The following is a 24,509-nucleotide window of genomic DNA, read 5'->3' as shown; positions in this document are numbered from 1 at the left end:
TGAGTGATCACTCTTAAAAATGTTCCTTATTCTCGACCTGATGTTCTAGTAGGCTATCTGTCCACAGCCTTATGTGTATAACACTATGCATGATATGGCAAAGGTCATATAAACCTTGAGCACACAGTAATTGATACGATTCGATGCCTTTAAAGACAGTAATCATCCCTCTTGTACTTTTTAGCCACCATCTTATTTAAATCATTCTTTTCTTCAACATCCTACTCACTCTGTTGCTTCACATGTGCCATCTTCATATAATAATTTGCTAATTGCATAATATTTCTCATATCATTCCATCCATGGCCAATGCATTTCGGACTCACTTGTCTTCAGGGGCGTAAATTCTGATCTACAACACTGAGTCATTTCTAATAACTACTTTTCCATGCAGGTCAAGACTGTATATGTTACCAAAAGTACATAAAAAGTCCCAAAATCCTCCTTTCCGACCGATAGTATCTGGAAGTAGTTTGATTCAAGAACCAATTGGTAAATACATAGATTAATCCTTTCAACCATTGGTTCAGATGACTCCATCCTACATCAGAGATACCACTGAATTTTTGAACAAACTAAACATCTAACAATTCCGCCCGATACTTAAACTGTATTATGTATCATTGATTTGAATTTGTAATACACATACCATATCAAGGTATGGAGGAAGTGAAGTGCCTTCTTTTACAAACAGAAAACATACCCTAAAAAGTACTGTCTTTGAAGGTATCACGCCGCATCAAGTACTGTGCGTTCAAGGATTATACGACTTTGCCATTGTCAATTTCCTCATCTATGAGGGGGAATTACATGAGGAAGGTGGTGTAACCCTATTGCTTTTTGCATGTTTGTGCTGAAATCTGGCTGGCTTCCCAGGCATATTTCCAATTGCTTTTTGTAGGGCGATAAGTGCTCAGAAACAATAGCATTTGTAATCCTATTATGGGCTTGCTGGCCCAACTTGAAATCATCCACATAATGATCAAGCATTTCAACACAAACAAGACACATTCAGCATGCACACATAATCCAGCCTTAATACACACATAATGCAGATTTATCACCAACATTTGGAATCCAAATCATCCCAACATAAACTGCCTATATTCAGCGCATGGTCTGCATTTACCTTGAAAACATACACACAGGCACACACACACACACATGCCTTTTCACTTTCCTATACTGATATCCTTCTTGTGTCCTCAAAATCAATAGATCTGTCAAATATCTGCAGGACATTCAGGCCACCCGTTCCATTGTCACATTTTGTGTCTTGATTATATATTTTAGAATAATCCAATCAACTCTTATAGAAGGGGATCAGTGCTTAATCTGAGCAGCCACGGCCTGTGTAGGGCGTGCCACCTATAGGTGACGTGGGTGGGGCGTTGTTAAATGTGGGATACAGACATTTCAGGTAAGTACCGGAAAAAAAAAGAATTTTGTTGCACGCGCTGCATCACATTTGGCGATGCAGGGCACGCAAAGAAATTCGTTTTTTTTTGTGGTACTTACCTGAAATTGTCAGTTTCCCGCATTTTACAACCCCCCCATTCTGCCCCTCCCCCACCCCACATCACCGCCCGGAGGCACACCCTACACGGGCCGTGGCTGAATCTGAGATGGTATTTGCAGGTGGGTCTCACTGGCACTGGCTTTGGCCTAGAACAAGAGGCAGAAGAAAGTGAAAATGTAGGGAAGAGAGATGGAAAAAGTGAATAATGAAGAAAGGAGAGATGAAAAAGAACCCACAGGAATGAGATGAAGGGACATAGAGTGTAGGTTTGAGGACGAAAGAGCCATAAGGTTGGACTAAGTCTAGACAGCTACGGTATCTAGCAATCCCGATATTTGCAGTGCTGGAATCAGGCATCTGAGAAAAACTTTGGGTCCTGGCCCTTATTCTTTTACAAATGAAGCAAGCAATATAATGCTCTGGCTGATTAGTTTGCAATTTTTCCACTCCCTGGGGCAAGAAGTTTGGGCCAATGACATGGGCTTTCAGAGTTATCATGGATCAAAGCCAGGCACGCGCAGTTTATCAACCCTCGCAGCAGTACGGGTCCTCCAGTGTCCATTAATTAGCGAACTCGGGCCACATGTATCAAGTTTTTCTGATTTGCAGAATTGGCCAATTAGCTACTGCAAAAAAGTATTTTGGTATGTATCAAACCTAAACTGCCATTTGGTAGCATGTTACCCAATTGGAACTTTGGTTTGCTACCAAATACCGATTCAGTATGTGGAAGGGGTGTCCTCTCACACTACAGAATCAGAATGGTATGTATTAATGTTTTGCAACTGAATTCCGTTTGCAAAACATTAATAATTTACGGACTACTGAAGTGTAGTAGTAATGAATTCGCAAATGGGACTCCTTAACATTTGTGAATGTAAAAAAAGGTCTGTTTAGGAGAAGGCAGTGGTACATGGGACAGAAATCTTTTTTTAAAAAGACACTTTTCTTTTTAAATGCATCTTGTTTTCCTTTAAGAAAAACTTGTTGAATAAAAAAAAGACTGCTTTTTAAAAAGCAATCACAGACATGGTGTCTGCTGACCTCAGCAGGCCACCACCCCTGTGGTGGTGTTGATTCCTAATCGGTCGCAAATTGCGGCCTACCTCATTTATATTCATGAGGTAGATTGATTTGCGACCCACTAGGAACCTCTAAATGAAATTCTGAGTTTCATACATTAGTAATCGCAATTAGGTAATCGCTATTCCTAACATTGTACATCTTGTCCCTAGACACTAACTTCTTGTAAAATATAAGTCAAAGGGAGTCTTTTTGCAAATAGCTCAAATTCAAAGGAGCTCCAAAAATAATCACATATTGACTCACCTCAAGCTTGTGACAGAGTAATCCCTGTTCAGACCTAACCATGTATAGCGCTCGCCTCCCCTTTCACTGAAAGTTCGCTAAAGCAGCTAATCAGTTGAAGTGAGTACTAAACAAAAATATCAAAAAGTAAAACTCAGGCGAGATATATTGAAAGCATGTACAGAACTTGCTCACATAACACACGTTCAAAATATTGAATTAATTTGTGTAACTGCAAGCACCTCCACACAAATAAAAACACACACACACACACAAACACACACACAGACACGCACACAAACACACACACACATATTATGCCCCCATCCAAAGAAATTACTCCCTTTACCTTATACTTCCCTTCCACTGGAGATCACAGAATACACAATAGTAGTGGAAACGTTTTTGCAGCGTTTCTACCCTGGTAATTTCCTATATTGCATCATTCTTTCTTTGTGGGGTCATTCCTGTACTCCAGTCTGATGGTGTACTATTCAACCAACCTTCTACTGCATTGCCATAGAAACTGCCATGCCCTGATGAACCAACTGAAAACAAAACGTTATGTAGAATCTGTAGTTTGAGGAAATCTGTTATGATTGATTTGAGTGGCCCTGCCTGTAGCTACTTGTTGGAGCCAGATAGAATCCACCATCCAAGATAGGATGAGTACGATGCACTTGGTCGAAAATCTGTGCGCACACTTGGGTAGCTTGGCACAGAGTAGTCAGGGAGGTCTTGGTGTCAAATTCCGTTTGCAGAGTTTGCTAAGTTTTTCCCATTCGGCACTTGCATGTAGTTCCTAAAAAATCTGCAGAGCAGAGTTTTTTCCTTGCTCACGCTTGCCAACTTTACACAAGGAAAATCATACTCTAGACCACCTCCCGGCGAGATTTCTCAACGCGAGCGGTCACAGATAGTTTGTATTGAGGAAGCAGCCACTCGCCGCTCGAGTAGGTGTGGAAATAAAGATGAGAGGGTACAAACTAATGGTGATTTGGAAGACCTCCATTTTTTCCCTTCTTTGTTTCCTCTTCCAGAGCGGAGCCTCGTTATCCTGAGCTAGGTCCAGGTGAGGTGAGGCTCAGTCCCCGGTCAAGACGGGTGTGAAATTAATGTTTGCACAATTCAATGCGATGATGCACGCTACGTTACTTGCGGTTTTGTAGTATAGTGCTGGCTACATTACAGAGTTTGTTTGTAAAAGTGAACTGATTAGGAATGTGTTTGAAATGTTTTTATAGATGCCATCTGCATCCCTTGAAGGGGAGGATCTGTGGAAGTAGGTTGTATTGATTCCAACCTTTTTGTGGTGTTATAACTTTTTCACTTGATTTCTTTTTCACTTGGTCTGTAGAAAGATTTATGCAGAAAATGTTAAGAACAGAGGTCCTGACGAAAGCCTAGGGCACTCTAACCCTATTGGCTGAAACATGTTGGCCCTGATAACTTAGCAGTTATTTGTTAGTACTGCTCTTTGCACTGTTCTTGTTGGACCCGGCCCTTTAGGCAGGTTCACCCCGAGACTTTTTGCTTTTTCCTAGCCTGTTTCTGGAACCTGGTAGTGGTGATTTTAGGCCTCTGCGCACTTTTTCACTGTGGTACAGTGTAAAGTGCTTGAGCTCTCTGTGTATGTGTGGTGAGTGACCTGCCCTCCCATAGGAATGAATTGGGAATATGTATGCCCATGGTAGTTCCTGATGTGTGGGGAGTGCAGGGGCGAGTTTGATATGTACGAACTTGTGAGAGTGAATGCTGAGTAATGATATATGCGGCATGAATGTGTCTAGTCTAGAAGTGCCACTTTTAGAAGTTGGCATATTTGTGTAATTTGTGTCTGGCGTGTGATTGGCTGGTGAGCCTGGTCCAGGAGTGCCTGGGCCTGCTTGTGGATTGACTGTCTGGTTTGAGGGTGACAGGGGCTGGAGAGCCCAGGAGGTTGTCTGAGTCAGCCCGTGGATGAAAGGCAGCATCTGCTGCCAGGGAAGTGGGAGGAGATGGCACCTGATAGTGAAGGGCTGTGCCTGCCTGACCACAATGCTGGCTCCACCCCCCCGCTGGGCGACTGTCACCTCTGTCCCTGATACTGAAGGGACTTCCCTATAACCAGTTCTAGCTGGTTCTCACACTGCCTGCACAAAGACTTCAAAGACTTTTCTCTGTATAAGAAGGGGCTGTGTCCCCTTCCAATTTGTTCTTGTTTCTAACTTGAATCTGCCAGGGGCGTGCTGCTGCTTGGGCTCAGGGGAATCTCTGGGCCCTGCCCAGCCCCTGGACCTCCGATGGACTTTTCCTGGATGCTAGAGGATTTTCCTGCTGGGGGCTATGCTGCTCCCTCTTTTATTCCTGGACTGCTGAGGTCCTGGACTGCTGAAGGGCTTTTTATTTGCTTTACTTGGCTGCTAGCGCTTATGGGCGCTTTATTTCATTTATAGCGCTGGGAGCGCTGTACTTTTCCCCTCAGTGCGTGGAAGCGCTGTTATGGCCGTGTGGGAGATCGGTGTGCTCATCGGCACAACATCGGGAGTGAAAGGAGGCCCGTGGTGCCTTCCTGCGTGCAGAATCACCCCCGACGAAACTGCTGAGTTGAGCCGCCACCACTGCGACTTGTGGCCGTGGGAATCATCAGCCCGTAATTCACCGCCGCGGCCCGGGGGCCTGAGAGAGCCCTGCAGCTGTTTACCCTGCTCCGCAAAGCCGCGGACAAAGAAACGAAGGGGCCGCGACTTGATTGGTCAATCGCTATCCAGAGCCGCGCTCTGATTGGCTGTCGGGTTGCCGAAGCTGCCTGGTGAAGGAGGGCCTGCCCCGGGAGCCGCGCTGCTACTGGCTGACTCCTGGGCAAGGAAGGGGGCTCGCCGCAAAGGCCGCAACGTGATTGGGCCAGGTGAGGAAAAGCAGCGTCACCCGACCGGAGGCTCGTCTACCGAGCCGCGCCTTGATTGGTCCCTGTAACCGGGACCTCTGGGGACGCCGCCGAAGCTGTGTATTGCCCCCCGAAGCCGGGGGAAGAGTGAGCCGACCCCGCAGAGAACAGCCCGGTGAGTGGAAGGGCTGGGGGAGGCTCCGTGAGGCTGCAGCTGGACTGGGTGTGGAGCGAGGAGGGCGTTCGTAAAGGCGGGGCTCCCATGAGGAGAGAGAGCCCCGCCGAAGAGAGATGCCTGCTTGACTGGCCGCCTGCACCGACGAGCCACCGGTGAGTGGTGCAGAAGGGAAGGGAGGGGCGCCGGGACACAATGTCGGTGTCCGCCCCCCCCCAGTAGCTCGATCTCGCGCTTGTCAGCAGTAGGAAGCCACGAGGGCTTCAAGGGCGGCCCCGGTTGGCAGTGGGTCGCCCCAACGTGGAAGGAGAGCCTGAGAGAGGCTCTGGGGGCATACTTGCTGTGAGAGCCCCGAGAGGCTCAGGGGCATGGCTTCATGTGGAGCCCTGAGAAGCCCCACGCAGCACATTTGTTTAGCGAGCCATGAGAGGCTCTTGCCTGGCATTTGGTTCATATTGAGTCCCCCGGGAGGGACTCCAACGTTTAGGACATCTGTGATGTCCCGAGCCTGTGTGGCTCCAACGTTTGGGGCCCGTGACTAGGCGCAGTTTGCTAGCAGTGGGCGCAGTTTGCTCCTGAGGGCTAGTGAGAGCCCTGCCGCAGTTCTGCTTCACAGCTGCCCAGCAATTAGTGGGCAGCTGCACCGTTTAGGTCTTGGGGTTTCACAGGTGCCCAGCAAGTAGTGGGCACCTGCTACGTTTAGGCTTGTGCGTGGACTGGCGCTGCATGGCAGCGCGCCCTGACATTTGGACACAGGGCGTCTGAGCCCCAACAAGGCCAGTTGGCCTAGGGACTGCCACAGGTGGTGGCTTATGTAAGTTGTGCGCAATGTGGTTATCTGCTATGTCTAGGATGGTAACTGCCTACTGTGTGTTTTTGCTCTATTGTATTGTTCTGGCACCTCTGAATGTTTTTAGGCATCATGTGTCTTCCTTTTCCCTGCGCTGCACCTCTGAATGTTTTAGGCATCATGTGTCTTCTTGCGCTGCACCCCTGAATGTATTTTATTGCATCATGTGCTTTGTTCTGAACACCGCTGAATGTGTAGGTTTATGCATCATGTGTTTCCCTTGTCTTACACCTCTGCATGTTTTTAGGCATCATGTGTTTTTCCTGTATTACTCCTCTGAACGTGTTTCAGGCATCATGGGTAATGTGTTCTTGTGTATACCCCTAAATGTATTTTATTCTTAGGTGGTTGTTCTTTTAGTACAGGTGGTCCGAGTGAGGTCCTGGTACCTGTTCCCAGTAGTTACTGGATGTGATTTATAACTGTTATCTTGTGCTATACTTATTCTATTTCTAAAAGTGCTGATTCTGTCAGTGGCCCATGTGGCCCTGTCCTGTACATAATCCCTTGTGAATATTGCCCGTGCCAGTTGGCACCATGTATTTTGTGTGATACTATCTGATGTGTTTTTACAATACAAAAGTTATTTTATAAATAACCTTGTGTGGAGTTCCTTTTGTGGTGTGCCTAATATGTTGTTGCTGTTGTGTGCTGGCGCAAATGCTTTACACATTGCCTCCGAGTTTAGCCTTACTGCTCGTGCCAAGCTACCAGGGGGTGAGCAGGGGTTATCTTGGCGTGTGACTCCCTTGCCCTGACTAGAATGGTGGTTTCTGCCTGGCTTTGGCGTCAGCCTTAGCCTACCAGAAATAGCCAGTGCTAACAGTTCTGTTTTAAGATTGTAGGGTGAGGTGACATCTTCAATAAATTTCGTATTTTCGCCTCATGACTCTATTTTAAATATCACTCACCTTTGGTTTGTTGCACTGCTCTTAATTCCCAAGTGATCATGGACCCAAAGAATGTATAGTCTGTCCCTCTTCTCTTTGGTGTTCCTATTCTGATTCCATTGAGCCAATTTGTTTCTGGAAGTTCGTCTCTATGATCAAGAGACATATCATCCATACGGGTGGATAACCAGATGATAAGATTGATCACACTGATAATTGATCGGAATCCAAGCTCGGCCCAGTGTTTTCCTTCTTCTATGACATCCTTTTTACTTTGCTTTTCTAATTATGTTTGAAGAGCTACCTCCTATGTTGGCACAACCAGTGCTGCAGACCCAAGGAGGAACATTTGAGTTAGAGATCCTAGGTATATGTCTTACCCTTAGGCAATAGACTTACAGCTAACTCAAATCAGCCAATCATGTATACACCAATCACCAGTATGTATATGACAAGCACAGAGCTTTGCTACTGAATGGCAGTGTCAAAAGTGCTCAAAGTCCTAAGGCTAACACATAGATCAGGGGAAAACCAGGAGGTACAAAAGCAAAAGGTTGAGGGAAAGCACCCTAGAAAGGGCAATTTCCAACATAACTGTATAGCTGAAAGAGGAAAATGAATGGGAAAATCACAGCTGCACCATGCTGGTGCTCAAAGAGACAGTCAACAGTGGGAACCAAGCCCTCCTGACAGTAATAAATAAGCAAGGTAATGAATAAATCACTCAGATTCTGATTTTAGCACAGGTCAGTTTGCAGAGAGAAAGGAAAATTAGTTTAGAACTTCCCAGCAGGAGTAGATGAAATGCAACCCCGGTGAAATCTGATCTTGAGAGACATTACCAAAGCCAGATTTGCTTCTGATGATAAAACAGTATTCTTAACAGGCGAGCCCCCTCACCCACATCTCAAAAAATCCCAAAGTGTTCTTGATCTCAAAGTCTCACATTCAGTTAATTATAGTAAACAGTGACCACAAGTACTTAAGGATGGTGTGATTAAAGTAAGACTGGTTGATTGGGTCACGCCATTGTTAGGGGGCATCTGGCTCAGTTTAGTTCATAAGGGCAGAATGCCTTGCCCAACTGGACCTCCTGCATCTAAGTTCACATCTTGAAGTATGAAGATGGCTTACAACACTTTATCTATGACATCTTTCATTCTTATTCTAGGGCGATAGCTCAGCACTCCTAGTGGCAGGATCCCATTCCTCAAAAATATAAATAAATACTAGTGTTTTCATTTTAGTTGCTTTTATGGACTTATGGAGCAACCTATGAAGCTGGTCCTAATTGCAAAAGAACCCAATACAGTTGTCTCACTTACAAGAGAGAAAGTGAAAAGGGGTAGCTTCAACTGGGTTGTGGCGTACTTCAGTTTTTCATTGTCCATTGTCAAAATAAATGAATGTCCTGCTATGGTCCTCTCTTGGTAAATGTGCAGTGAATTTGCTCATGTGACTTCACAAAGGCTTCTAGTCTGAACAGCTCCTTCTTGCCCTGGATGCAGTTGTAGTTGAGCCTATGAGTGCCTTTATGAGTTGTCTCAATCAGTGCTTCATTTTGCCAGCTTTTGCAGTTGGTGGGCACTAGGGGAAACAGCAGACAGAACTACGCAGTGCCATTACAATGCAGGCACTACAACGGATGCAACATTACCATGCGTTCTATTACAATGTAAGTCGTTACAACAAGTTGCTTTAGGGAACGCATTGTTGCATCTTAAATCCAACACCTTCCCTACTGTTGCACATATTGGAGTTGGAATAGTAAAATATACTATTCCACAGTCTAGCGCTTCCCTAAGGCAAGTCGTTGTAACAACTTGCGTTGGAATGGAATGTGTGAAAACCACGAATTCGTAGAAATACCTGTGTTGTAAAGGCATGCGTTGCAAAAGCATGCATGAATACATCATACATCCGGGCACCAGCATTCATTTCTGGGGATCGGGACTCATTTTTCATCATTATGCTTCGATGCAGAACAAGAGAGAGAGCAAGGCAGAAAAGGGGGAAAGGAGTAAGAGAAAGATAGCAAAAAAGCTACATAGAGAGAAAGCAGGGATAAAAAAACACCTTTCCAAAGGGAGGAAGAAATGGTGGTGAAAGAAAGAGGTATGAGGTGGACTCAGGAAGGACCAGGAAATCTTGCTATTTGTAAATCCAGGAATTCGACAACCGCAGAATTCATCTACCCCAGTAATGGGCTACTACTTTGCAGAATCCAAAGATCCAGGTCAAATATAACTTATAAAGTCCAAAATATACTTAGGGCCAAATCATTAACATGGCTGATTCAGCCAAGGTCAGTTAACAATCTGGAAAACTGAAGCAGATCAAAAAGTAAAAATAAAATCAAAATCTACTAGAGATTATATTTTAGATGTGTGTTAGTGGTTGGAGGGGCTCTGCATTTCACAAATGTTACTTGTTTAAAAAAGAAGAGCAAATATAATGAATAACTAAGTAATAAAATACAGCAGGTTTTTGGCCGTTGACCCTTTCCTATTCATGGCGTTTAAAAGAGTGGTCCTAAGAGCAGAAAGAGCAGTTCTCCCCACCTACCCATCCATTTGTAACAATTGCCAACAATAACGATTCTAGATTGTTCGTTTGTTGATGATGTCTGCTTGGGTTTTGCGACTTATTGTGACATCAGTGGCATAGCTAGATATTGTGCCACCTGTGGTAGTCACTGTGTTTGCCCCTCGGCGGCCGCATGTAAGAAAGAGCTGGTGGTGGCAAGTCCAGTGACAGCTTCCCCAGCGCAGCGCAGAGAGAGCTGGGGGAGCAGGGGGAACCTGCCCCGAAAACTTGTGTCGCCCGGGGTGGCCCACAAGCTAAGCGACTGTGTGACATAATTTGCTCGATGGCCCCTTAAAGGAAAACAGCACACCATCTCCTCCTGGTGAGGGAGAAGAGGTTTGCTTACGTAGGTCTTTTTGCAGCATATGAGGTATTTGTGAACTTGTCGATCCATTAAATGGACACTATACTGTCCTCCAAATATATCTATAGACTCTGATTCATTCTTTTTTTTTTTTTGGGAAAACCTTTATTTATGAATAAAGTACACCGCTATTTAGCCATACATCCCGGAGGCCAGGCAGCATGATGTCACCAGGAACGGTCGTGTACAATACCATCAGCAGGAGCAATCAGGTTTAATTTTAAAATAAGAGTGAACTCAAACATTAGATAAACCATAAGGTAGAAAAGCCCGTAAAGGGCAGAAGGGAAGAGACGTGCAGGAAGCACGATAGGCAGCAGAAGAGGAAGAGAGGGAGGCTGAGGACAGTACAGGTATAGCGGGCTATTGTAGCGGGAGGGGGTCGGAGGCTCGACACCCAAGATTGTGCACAATAAGAATGATGACTGTGAATTACGTGGGGGGTATCACAGCAGGAGATATAAAGTGGAGTCCCGGGTAGGGGGTATTACGGGGAAGGCAGGGTCTCAGTATCTAGTTCCACGGGGGGGTCGCAGATGTTTCCCCTGTAGGAGTTCCAGGCACCCCACACAGACATCCACATTCTAGGCCTACCCCTGGCCACATACACCGTCTTCTCCCGCAGCATGCACCAGTCCATATTCGATTCCCAGAGGCCAAGCGAGGGGGGAGCTGGCACCCCCCATTTCTGGGCGATATCCCTTTTGGCCACCATGTTGCCCAAGGTGACCCATCGGGTCTGCGCAACACTGTAATCAGTCGGGCCCCAGATGTTAAGGAGACATCTCCGGGCCTCAGCCGGCAGGGTCACACCAGTCACTTCTTTCATCACGGCATGCACACGCGTCCAATATCGGGTTACACAAGGGCATTCCCATATAATGTGTAGGAAGGTCCCAAGCATTCCACACCCCCTACGGCACATGCCATCCGTTGACTGCCCCATGTGTATTAGTCTGGGACCGGTGACATACACCCTGTGCAATATCTTCAGTTGCACCAGGCGGAGACGCGCAGAGATTGCCACTTCTCTGGGAGAGGAAATCGCCGATTGCCACTCCTCGTCATCCACCTCAATTCCGTCTCGCACCCAAAGCTCTCTCAGTCGCACCAGTAAGTCCACTCGCACATTGATTAGTTTTTTGTAGGTGAGGGAGATAGCGCTGTCCGGCATATGGCCGTCCAACACCCGATCCTCCAGGGGAGATGATTCAGGGATCGCTTCCGCCCCCGACACATGAGGGGAAAGAGCGTGGCTAAGCTGAGCATGTCGGAAATATTCAGTTGCCGCCAATTGGTATTCTGATTGCAACCCATCGAAAGACTTGACCCTACCCCTAGCCACCATGTCCCCAACCTTGGATATCCCGATGGTGTCCCACCTGTCGAAGCCCTTTGTGTGCCACAACTTCCCCAGGACGTCTGAGTCAAACAGCGGGGTGGCCAAGGTAACCCTATTGTGCCAGCCCAATGTTTTAGTAACTGCACGCCAGATATGAACCATAGTCTTAGTGGGACCCGTAAGCTTCCGATCCAGAGACCTGGAGTATAACGCTCTGTAGTAATTCCCGTCTCCCACGAGCCAGCGATCCATAGCGTAGCCTGGGGCAACCGCCGGTCCGTAGAGGCCGTGATTAATCGCCGCAAGTTGGGACGCCCAGTAGTATCGCCGCACATCAGGCAGCGCAATACCCCCATCATAACTCGGTATAGTCAGTTTGGCCAGCGCAATCCGCGGCCTGCCGTCCCACAGCAACGCTCGTTGGAGGGATTCAAGTTGCACAAAGTATTTAGCCGGCACAGGGTCCTGGGTGTTCTGCAGGGCATACAGGAAGCGAGGTAACGCCATCATTTTAAAGAGGGCGGCCCTGCCCATAAGGGAGATCGGCAACTTCCACCAGCCCTCGACGTCCCGGCGGAGCCGCTCCAACGGTGGAAGGAGGTTGTGCGAATAACGGGCTCGGGAGTCCCGCGACACGTAGATGCCTAAGTATCGGAAGCCCTGTTGGGCCACCTGAATGGAGCACCCCCGGGGGAGACGCGGCGTATCACCGGACAGTACATACAGCGAGGACTTAGTCCAGTTGATTACCAGGCCCGAGTGGGCCCCGAAGGTCCCCAGGAGATCGAAAGCCACTATGAGTGAGTGACAGGGAGAAGTAAGATACAAAAGGATGTCGTCAGCATAGAGCGACACCCGGTCTTCAAACCCCGGGGACCACGGTATGCCAGAAATATCGGGGTGCGTTCTGATCCGCGCCGCCAGTGGCTCAAGTGCGAGTGCGAAGAGAAGCGGGGAAAGCGGACAGCCCTGTCTAGTGCCTCTACGTAGCGCGAAAGAGGCCGATAGCCGACCATTAACCGCCACGTTGGCCAGTGGTGCAGAATACAGTAGCCGAACCCAGCCAATGAAGGCGGGCCCGAACCCAAACTTGGCCAAGACAGCCCACAGGTAATTCCACTCCAACGAATCAAAAGCCATGGTGGCGTCGAGAGAGGCGAGAACGGCAGGCTCACGGAGCAGATGTACACGTGCCATCACTGCGTGAAGCCGTCTCAGATTGAGCGCTGTGTTCCGGTGCGGTATGAAGCCGGACTGGTCTGGGTGGACCAAGTCCGAGATCACGCCCACGAGCCGGTTAGCCAGTATCTTAGCCAATATCTTAGGCTCCGCATTCAAAAGGGAAATGGGTCGGTAAGACCGGCAGAGATCGCGCGGTTTCCCCTCCTTGTGTATCACCACAATGGTGGCCAACCGCTGGTCTGGGGGGAGTTCTCCCAAAGCACGGGCCTCAAGGAACATGTTCAACAAGGGTCCGGCGAGCGAGTCAGCCCTAAGTTTGTAGAGCTCAACCGGGATGCCGTTAGGCCCCGGCGCTTTGCCAGAACGCAAGGATTTAATCGCCAAGGCCACCTCGTCCACCGTTAACGTCCGATCCACGTCTTCTCGCTCGAGGTCCGAGAGACAGGGAAGCTCTATTTCTTCCAAAAACGAGGCCGACGCAGACTCCGGAAGAGGGTCTGCCGAGGCATAGACCTCCTCGAAGTAGTCCGCGAAGGACCCAACTATCGCGGCCGGGTCGGTCAAGGTGACGCCATCCGCTCCAACCAGCTCTGGGACCACTCGAGACGCGAGTTCCCTTCTATCTAGCCACGCCAAGAGCTTTCCAGCCTTGTCCCCCGCGTCATATATCCTACCTTGTTGCTCCCTACTCAGGGCTTTCACTGCATCCGTGGCAGTCGCGCGGAGTTCGGACTGTTTAAGGGAGAGCGTGTGAAGCAGGTCGGGTGATGGATCTAGCTCCAATTGGGAGTTTAGCACGGCAAGGTCGGATTCCAGCCGAACAACATCCTCATCCCGCCGGCGGCGGGTCTCCGCAATCAAGGAGATGGCCTCGCCGCGCAGCACGGTCTTGAAAGCCTCCCAGAGGGAGACAGCTGAGTCAACTGAGCCGGTGTTTTCGGCAAAGTACCGATCCATTGCTTTGGTCAGTAGCGACCTAGACTTCGGGTCACGGAAATACCACGGGTTAATGGGAGCAATTCGCGAGGACGCGGGGATCTGGAAATCGAAGGAAACCCAAACTGGAGAATGGTCCGAGATACCCCTAGCCAGGAGACGCGCCGTGGACACGGACTGCGCCTGGGCAGCCGGGGTGAGAACGTAATCAATCCTGGACAGGCTACCGTGGGCGCCGGAGAGAAACGTGTACTGTCGCTGGGAGGGGTGCATCAACCGCCAGCAATCAACCATCCCCATTGAGCCCAGAAAGTCAGGCAACCAGGATTGGGAAGGACGCAGGTCTCTGGATGGGAAGCGGTCAAGGGTCCCGGACACGACAGAGTTGAAGTCCCCACCCACCAACAACAGGCCCTCGGGGAGACCCAAAATGGCGGCAGCCAGGTCCCTAAAGGTAGTCTCCTGTAACCCCGGGGGAATGTAAACTGAAACCAAAACCAAAGTACGGCCCTCCCATCTACCCACCAGCGCGACATATCTGCCTCTCTCATCCGCAGTCACGGACTCCACCTCCAACGGGAGGGACATGCGCACCATGATGCCCACCCCTCGTGATCCCGAAGAGAACCCCGAGTGCGCCACCATTTTGAATCCACGCCTGCTCAGTGCTTTACAAGTGTGTCCCACTAGATGGGTCTCCTGCAGGAAAATGACATCAGGCGAATAACGTTTAAGCATCTGCAAAACAACACCCCTCTTAATGCGGTCCCCCAACCCGTTGACATTCCAACTCAACAAGTTCAAGGATTTACCCCCCATCGTCAATGAGGCTCCACCCCCTCTCCACCCCCCGCAATGGCGCCCACCACAACGACATAACAGTCCAAGAAACCCTCAGCCAGAGCAATGAAAAAAACAGAAAGAGAAGTTGAAAAAGCGCACCCCAACTACCCCCCACCCTGCACCCCTGCATTAGACTATAATCCACCCCAACTAGCAGTGTGCCTGTCGCCCCTTAACTAATCTACAAGAAGTCTACCGAGGAGAAAGGGGACATCCTATCGCCCCCGTCATCCCCCATATTAATGACAAAAAGAGTCAAAACCAATAGCAGCAATGTCTGAAGTTGAGGTCTCATACGGTCACCCAGCTAATGGAGAGTCAAACTGAGAACCATCACTCCCGTGCTTCCGCGCCTCCGGTGGACTCCTCCGTCTGGTCAGCCGGTCCCTGTCGCTCCTGGGGAAGGGTGTCCAGCCAGTGTCCCACCTCATCCGGGAAGTCAAAAAACAAAGTCCGGTGGTCACGCTCAATCCGAAGCTTGGCCGGGTAGAGCATGGAGTACCGCAGGCCCATCTCCCTCAATCGCCGTTTCACCCCAGTAAAACTCTGACGCTTTTTCTGTACGGCCTGGGTGAAGTCCGGAAAAAAGTTAACTTCAGAATTCTGGAAACGCAGGGGGCCCGCGGTCCTCGACGCCTGCAGGATAGCGTCCCTGTCCCTAAAGTTAAAGAGCCGTGCGATAATAGGGCGAGGGAAGGTGCCCGACTTCGGCGGACCTCCCGGTATCCTATGAGCCCGCTCCACTGAGAAGAACTTACTCAAGCCTCCGGGCTTCAAGTTCTTAAGCACCAGATCCTCCACGAAAAGTTCCACCGAGTCCTCCTCGGCCTTCTCCGGGACCCCAGAAATGCGGACGTTCTGGCGTCGCGCACGGCCTTCAAACTCGTCCAGCCGGCGCGCCAGCATACCGTTCGCCAGCTTCAAGTCACGCACCTCCGTCTGTATGTCCGACACATCGGTGATCAGGCTAGCCGTTTTGAGGTCCAGCGATTTGACCCGGTCGTTGGTTTTCCCGAGGTCAGTTCTGATGAGGTTTAACTCAATCTTCAGGGAGTCGACCTTGCTGGACAGTTCTTCTCGGAGAATATGCATTTCAGATTGCACTCCCGTGATGGCACCCATAACGTCCCGAAGCGTTATCTCAGAATCCTCCGGCGATCGATCCCTAGTCGGGTCTTTAGCACGGCCCGCCAGAACCGGCGAGCCTTTCGACTGGGAGAAGCGCTCTGGGATAGTAGATTGGGACTGGGACGGTTTTTTGGTGACCCGTTGGGACTTGCCTTTGTCCAGGTCCCCTCCGCCCGCCATGTTGGCACGTCCAACAAGACAATCAACAGGGACCAAGAAGTCCAGCGGGAGGTGCGCCACACACTCGATGATGGTATCAGGGTCCGATACACCGGCCGAGTATCAGTGCGTTCAGATACCGGAGTCACGCTCCGCAGGGTCCAGGCGTAGTCAAGGAAGCGCCCACATGGGAGCACCGCTGCACCCCTCAGCAGTAGACCAGTGTCACGGGCGGAGCCACCGAGGCCCGTCGAGCTAACGGGGTCCAGGAATGTCCGATTTTCACTCCGAAAGCGGGCGCCGCATCAGGACCCACTCAGCAGTCGATTCCCACCATCGTGGGACAGGATAGGCACCAGGATTATTGCGGAGGATCGGGAGGTCTTCGGAGCTCCGAGCTCACGCGGCCATCTTGATCGCCGGCGAAGCTCCTCCCTTCTCTGATTCATTCTTATACCAGCAAAGATATTGCCTGTAACCATAGTTACGTTTAGATCTTGCTACAGGGTAATCTTCCTATAGACTTACACCAACCAAAGGCCCAAGACGCAGCATTACCACGTCACGCCTCAGACATCCCATAGCTAAAAATACACTAGACTCAGGTGTGCATGCATGCACACAAACACACATGTGATCCAGCGCTCACCAATTAATCAGGGATCAATAATCGACTACATCACATACAATGGCCCATACACATTCACCCAAATCCCTGATGTGCTGGGGGTCAAGTTTTAATGACGTTAAGATTTCTCCACAGGTTCATGTTTAACATCTCTAAATACATAACTAAACCTTATATCAACTCACTTTCCTCTTGGTCGATGAACCAATTAGTTGAGAAGTTGATGTCCATGATAGTACTATCTAACTAACTATCTAGTTAGCTAACTAATAACGGACTCTCTGTAAGAATAATAAAGTTTATATCAATTAATTGTAAAATGCTCATTGCATACGGTTACAAATGCAAACAATGAATTCACAAAAGTGAGAGAAAATCATCAGCAAAATGCAAACAGTGTCAAACTCATCGTCAATATCCGATATGCACATGAAGGAGTGGATAAATTAAGAGACATCAGTTTCAGCAAGGTAATGCAAAACAATATACATATGAGGGAGTGGATAGATGAAGAGACAAATGTTTCATCTAAATAATATGAAAACAATATACTTATGACAGAGTGGATAGATGAAGAGACAAAACTTACAAAGACAAAATTACATGTGCAAATAATTATGTAAAGTACGAGTCAGAAGGATAATACTAACCCAAGGAATCAGTATAATACTACCACCCTGTCCAAGGAGACGGTGGGGGTCCCCTGAAATAGAGTCAGGGAACAAAGACTTCAGAAACCAAGAGCAGGACAAGCCAGGATCAGCTAAGCCTCTCTGCAAACCGACGGACAGCGATGCATCACCCCTCTTTCCTCTCTCCTTGCAAGTCTCTCTCCCCGATGATGACTGCCTAACCACACATCTAAAGTCAACCCAATTATACCCTAAAACCTACATGTCCATCCCAAATCAGTTGAAACATTTCATGAAATTCAACAGCTCATTGGTGGATTTGGGAGGTGGTCTGTCACACCATCAGGTTCCCATTAACATTTTGTACAACCTATTGTTTATTAATTGCCCCATAACGTAATTTCTGACTCGTTTATTCATTTTCAATACTAGATACTTTCACATTCTTTCATATGTATTTTTCAGCTTCGTCCACAAAAGGAGTCGTTAGTACCACGGACAGTCTCATCTATTGGCAGGTGAACAATGCTCTTTGAGATGAACATCCTTGAACTTTTATTCTTTCTCTGCAGCACTCAGGGCTTCAGTCTGTCTTGCCATGCCATTCTTGCTAATTTTTCCAGCCCCTCATCTATCAGGCTAATTTAAGAATAATGGAGGACCATCCGGCTCACTATGGAAAATGAAACATAAACATTAATTACACAGAAAAGCATTTTTCACTGTTTACCCCCCACCTTTGCACTATCCCATGTTAGAGTTTTCCCTAACAAAACTTTATGTAAAAGCAGCATTAATCTTTATTATTTTAAAGCAAGAGGCAAGATCCGGCCCAGTTATGCATTATTTCTCGTTTCTTTCAAAGCACAATGTAAATATGATTTAGTACTTTCATGCATTATTTCACCTTAGTGAATACATGCGCAAAGCGGTTTCCCACGTGTTCATGTGATTTGTATATTGATTTTACACCGCACACTGTTAGTATGTATTATGGGGGAGTTAATTCGAGCAGATTCCTTTTTGTGAAAACCCTGCTCCTTCAATCCCCCCTCTGATGGCTTCCTGGAGCCATCATAAAATATCCACCATACCAAGTGCCATCTTCATCTATCTAGAATTCAGTATTCTTCGCTCTTTTTATGGCACTTTCATCTAAATCTTTCATCATATTATAGTAATCTCCTTTTATCTCTTCTAGTTCTATCTCATATCTTTTTCTCTTTCTTGCTCTTCGTTTGTTTTCTGATTCAGTCGTCTCTTTTCTTTTACCACTACACTTACAACATTTGTATATTGTCATCCTTACTAAGGCTACTTTGGTTTCTGAAATGATTGCCATTATTATTTTTTCTAATAAGCTACTTCCAAAGGTGGAAAACCATTTACCTACAGAGGAGAAACTCTTACCAAGTCTCTCCCAGACACCGTCAACCTCCAGTTGGGTCAAATCTTCATGTACTTTCATAATATTCTTAATATATCCCTCAATACCTTTACTTCTGTCAGGGATATAAGTACAGCAGTGTTGGATTTTCAACATGCTACTGACTCCACCCTCCTTTACCAATAAGATATCAAGGGCAAGTCGATTTTTCAAAACCATTGAATTGATTGAACCATTTTGGTGTCAATCATCAAGAACCCACCACAGTATCTGTTGATAAACGATCAACTACTGTGGACAACTTTCAAATTTTATGTGAATTCAGAACAACTCCAACTTGAGCTTCTGCTCAATTTGTAAGGCTGTGGAAATCATCCAAATTATCTCATTACTAAAGTGAGTTCATCTATCTGTCTCTAAAGTGACTGGAAATCCAAATCTAGGGATCAGTTCCCTCAAAAGTAGTTTAGCTACAGTAAGGCTCTCATTTATTCTCATGGGATAGACTTCGACCCAGCGAGTGAACAAGCAGACAGCAACCAACACATATTTTAGCCCATAGCACAGGGATAGCTCGATAAAATCCAATTGGAGATGGGTAAATGGTCCTGTTATGTTTCCAATTTTACCCCAATAACAACTGTCTTTCTGTCTGGATTTTGCTGCTGGCAGGTGACGCACCTCTGGCAAAGACTCTCTGCAATATCCCTGAACTTTGGGTTGTACCATGACTGCTTGAAAAACCTGATCATTGTGTCTCTTCTAACATGTGCAATTCCTTGGTACAACCTGGCCATCTGGGAAAGTAATGAATCTGGCATGACTGGTCTTTTATCTATATAGACCCACACTTCGTCCTCTGCTCTCTTTCTGCAGCCTGACTTTCTCCAAATTTCCTTTTCCTCCTCACTTGCCTCTTCCTGTAACTGCCTAATCTCATCCCAAGTTTCAAATGAAGATGTGAACATAAGGTGGCAATTGGTATTTTCTTTTTCTATCCCTCTGTTTAGGGCAACTACATTTTGTGCAGAGAAATGGGCAACCTGATCGGCGTACCTGTTGCTCTTTGTCACATATTCATCTCCTGGCTTATGTACGGAAAATGTGACCACTGCAATCTTTTTGGGCAATTGCAAAGCATCCAATAAATCTTTTACAGTTTTGCTCTTTCTTTTAGGGGAATCTGAAGAAGTCAGAAAACCCCTTTGCATCCATAGATGACTGAAGTCATGGACCATCCCGAAACCAAATTGACTATCCGTAAATATGGTTACCCTCAGGCTTTTGTCAATTTTGCACGCTCTAATCAGAGCTATCAATTAGCAATTTGGGTAGAATTTACCCCTTTTAGACAGGATTATTTATTTATTGCACTTATCAAGCACGCTATCACCTCGAGAGGCATCCTGGCGCTGACAGCATCAAAAGCAAAAAAGAAGGGCGGCTGGTAGCAGGCTGAGAATTAGAAAGAGAATTAAAAGAAAGTTAAAAGGAACGGCGGAAAAGCCAAGGTTTTAGCTGCCTTCTGAAGGCAAGAAGGCAGTTAATCTGCCTAAGTTCAGTAGGCAGCGAGTTCCAAAGCTTGGCGCAGCCACACTAAATGATCTGCCTTCCGCTCTAGATCTTGTAAACCTGGGTACAGCCACCACCCTGGCCGAGGCGGAGCGCAAGTTACGGGCCGGTACATACCACGAAAACATCCTTTGAAGACAGACCGGGCCCAGCCCGTGAAGGGCTTTGAAGGTCAGACATAGGGACTTAAAGGTCACCCTTTCCCTCACTGGAAGCCAGTGCAGCTGAGCCAGAGCCGCTGTAGAGGAGGATCTCGTTGGCCAGCCTAAGGCAAGTTTAGCTGCTGCAGACTGGAGTCTCTGAAGCCTATCCATGAGGTAGCTCGGGGACTCCAGCAATAACGCGTTACAGTAGTCTAACCTACTGAGCACCGTGCAGCGTACCACCTCTATCCGAGCAGTAGGCGGTAGCAGTGGCAAGATTTTTCTCAAGAGGCGGATAATGATCATACAACTAGCTGCCACCTTAGAGACCTGCGCCTCCAGGGAAAGGTCACTGTTGAACATAACACCCAGGTTCCGAACTACCTTCACCGGCTGGACCAATGAAGAAAGGTCCTTCGGCCAGAAATTACAAGGTAAGGAAGGACTTATCCTAGGCCAAGGGCAGTATAGCACCTCGGTCTTCCCTGAGTTAAATTGCAGCAAATTGGCTCCCAGCCATTCTGCAGTAGCTCGCATGCAGTTGTGGAATTCCTCCAGGGAGGTAGAATCATTCCCCTCCAAGGACAGAATCAGCTGCGTGTCATCAGCATAGTTGACGATTTCGATCTTAAAGTGTTTGATGACAGCTATTAAGGGCTTCATATAGATGTTAAAAAGAATTGGGCTAACTGCCGAGCCCTGTGGAACGCCATGCGAGATGGTGGAAAAGGCAGATTGAAAGGGAGGGAGGGGCACAGCTTGTTCTCTACCTTGAATGAAGGATTCAAACCACCCAAGGGCACTCCCCACCACTCCTACATCTCTCAGCCTGTCCAGCAGAATATCATGGTTCACCGTATCGAAGGCGGCTGACAGGTCAAGCAGGATCAAAACCCCTGCCTGTCCCCTGTCAGCCCGCCAACAAAGCTCATCAAGTACGGTCACAAGGGCCGTCTTGGTGCCATGAGCTGGACGAAAGCCAAATTGAACATCGTCCGAAAGCTTATGCTGTTCAAGATATTTAGAGAGGGTACCTGCCACCACCCGCTCTACAATTTTAGCAGGATAGGGTAGGAGCGAAATAGGCCTGAAGTTCTTAAGGCAGTCCGGGTCAAGGGAAGGCTTTTTCAATAAAGGGGTCACCATCGCTTGTTTCCATTGAGGTGGAACCCTACCCGTAGCAAGTGATTGGTTACACACCCGCCTAAGCGTAGGGAAGAGCTCAGACTCATACTCCTGCCAGATTTTTAAGGGGAGCGGGTCCAGCGGAGATCCAGATGTTATGCCAAAAGCCACTTCCTTGAATTCCTCCGCAGACAGCTGTGCAAATTTTGCAAGGGGCTCAGCTCCTCCCAATGCAGACAGAGCACCGGGAGTCAGTCAACAAGCTGCCACAGTCAGTTATTACCAGAGGTTGTTGTTGCTTCACCCCCAAATCATCAATGATCAGTTTGATTTTATCCTGGAAGAACCTAGCTAGTTTCTCGCAGAGTTCCTGCGAAGAGGGGAAATCGTTCTTGACACACTCTGGACTGGTGAGATTATTTAAGATATTAAAAATGCTGCGAGAACTATTCGAGGCGTCAAGAATCACCCTCGAGAAGTGTTCCACCTTGGCTTTATGAATCTCCTTTTTATATTCCCCTCGCTTGGCTTTCCAATTCATCCTGTCCCTGTCCAGATACGCATACCTCCACTTTCTCTCTGCTTGTTTGCATTCCAGCCGCAGCTTTTTGAGGCTGTCTGTAAACCAAGGAGCAGAGGGTCTACCCCTGCTCATATGAGGTTTAAAAGGAGCAGAGGTATCCAACACTGAAGTGATCTTCGCGCAGAGGGCAGCGTAATTCCCCTCCGCCTGTAAGGCGGGGGTGAAACACTCCTCAACCATAAACGTATGTGACACATCTTTTTCCGAGCAAGGGCCTTCCAGTCCCTACTAACATATTCCCTTAATTGACCAGATGACCCTGCTATAAGTGTGTCAGTCTTTGCAAAGAACTTAATCAAAGAGTGATCGGTCCAAGCCATGGATAGCACATCCCCAACAGTGAGGAGGTTGATCTCGGAAAAGATCAAATCCAACCGATGGCCTCCTATGTGTGTAGCTTGTAAAATACGCTGGAAAAGACCAAGAGCCTCACACGAGTGGATTAAATTAAGAAAGCCTGTATTCAGGGCGCCATTCAGCCAAAGGTTAAAGTCCCAGAGAATCACCAAATGTGTATGACTGACAGCCAAGTTTGAAAATAATTCCAATAGCGCCTGCTGCTGGGCAAGCGCAAAGACTCCCGGAGGTCTATAACAGATGATACACGTCAAAACAGGCCTCTGTGAAATCTTAATAGAGAAGCCAAATAACTCACAGCAGTTACACTCTTCCATGTTAATTACATTCAAATTAATAGTATCTCTAAAAATCACACCCACCCCACCCCCCCTCCCACTAATCCTCGGTTTATGTCGCATTTTAAACCCTGGTGGGCAGGCATACCCAGCATCAACTTCACAGCCTGGCACCATCCAGGTTTCCGTCATGCATAAAAAATCTAGTTCGTGGGTCTCCAACACCAGTTGAATATCAACACAGTGTTTAGAGAGAGACCTCACGTTCAAAAGCCCCCCAACTAAGGAGTCACCCTTCAGGACGTCCGCTACTGGAGAAGCTGTGTGAGACAACAAGAGGGTCCCTTTGTCACGTCTCCTCTCACCAATAATAATAAGTTCATTACTGGTGTACCGTCTTGTCCCTCCCTCATCAACAGGGCCCCGACCTGACTCTGTAGGAGCAGCATTTCCAGCGCTGGGCGCGTCCTTGGCGTGGACGGGCGCAGACGGGCTTGCCTTTGGCGCGCCCACTGCGCGCTTTCGCTCCAGCATCGGCTTTTGCGCCCCCGTGAGTGCTAGAGACTAGACCTTAACAATTGAAACCACTCATAACTGTTTATAGCAAATTATAAAGATCAACAATTCAAGTTAAAATATCTTAGTAATTTATTAAAAGAATTTATCACAATTTCAAACATCAAATAACTGTGCCACAATAGAATATTAAAAAAGAGTGTCAACATCATACAAAAATAATGTACATCTCTCACGTATACACAATACAAAATATTAAAAACAACGATTGTTAAAAAACCAAGTTGTCGACGCAGCGTTTCGGTTCTTAAGTAGACACCTTCATCAGGACAGGGTTCTATGCAATAGAGAAACAACGAATTAACATCACATATTTCTTTTACTAATCCTAAACTCTATACATTAACCTACCCGTTGCTATTTTTTTGCAGCTTATCTAGTTCTTAAACAAACATCATCTGTTATTATAGCAAAGGGGCAACTTTCTCTCAAATATATTTCATTTCTAATGAGCGGTGGTTTTAGGAACATATTTAGGACAACAATCGAAAAACAATGTGACACAGACAACAGTGGCTATTAGATCTCATGAGCTACATGGACAGTTCTCGTGATAGCTGCACCCTGAAACATTAGGTATTTATTTGTAATGCAGCAGTGGAGGTGGTTTAACGCTATTCTGGTTATCAGGGTGATTATGTAGCTTGGGATATTCTATGAACTTACTTTTTATTAAAAGAAACGGACTCGTGTTGTCATCCTCTAGTTCAATTTGTAGGAGACAATTCTTAGTTCATGGCGGAACATCACATGAAGTTCAAACGACTTAATTACAATTGTAAAAAGGTCTCCTTATATCTGAAAACACATAAGACCTTCCATTAGAGCAATAGGTGCACATTTGATGCCAATATGCGTGCATCACCCGTTATATACGAAAATTACCTTGATAATTTAAGGAGTTTTCATTCAATGGAGGAAAAAGGAGCCACCGGTGTACGGGACAATTTGTTTCAAAGGCTTCCCTTGGGGAATACAAGAAACAGGGGATTTGGATTAGGTCCCTAGATAATATGATTCTAACAAGATTTACCAATGCCACAATCATTGAAACAGCCAATTGTGAAACTCACCCCTTTC

Source organism: Lissotriton vulgaris, chromosome 12 (assembly GCF_964263255.1).
Source record: "Lissotriton vulgaris chromosome 12, aLisVul1.2, whole genome shotgun sequence".
NCBI lineage: Eukaryota > Metazoa > Chordata > Amphibia > Caudata > Salamandridae > Lissotriton > Lissotriton vulgaris.
The sequence above is the reverse complement of the archived record's forward strand: the minus strand, read 5'-3'. Positions refer to the sequence as shown.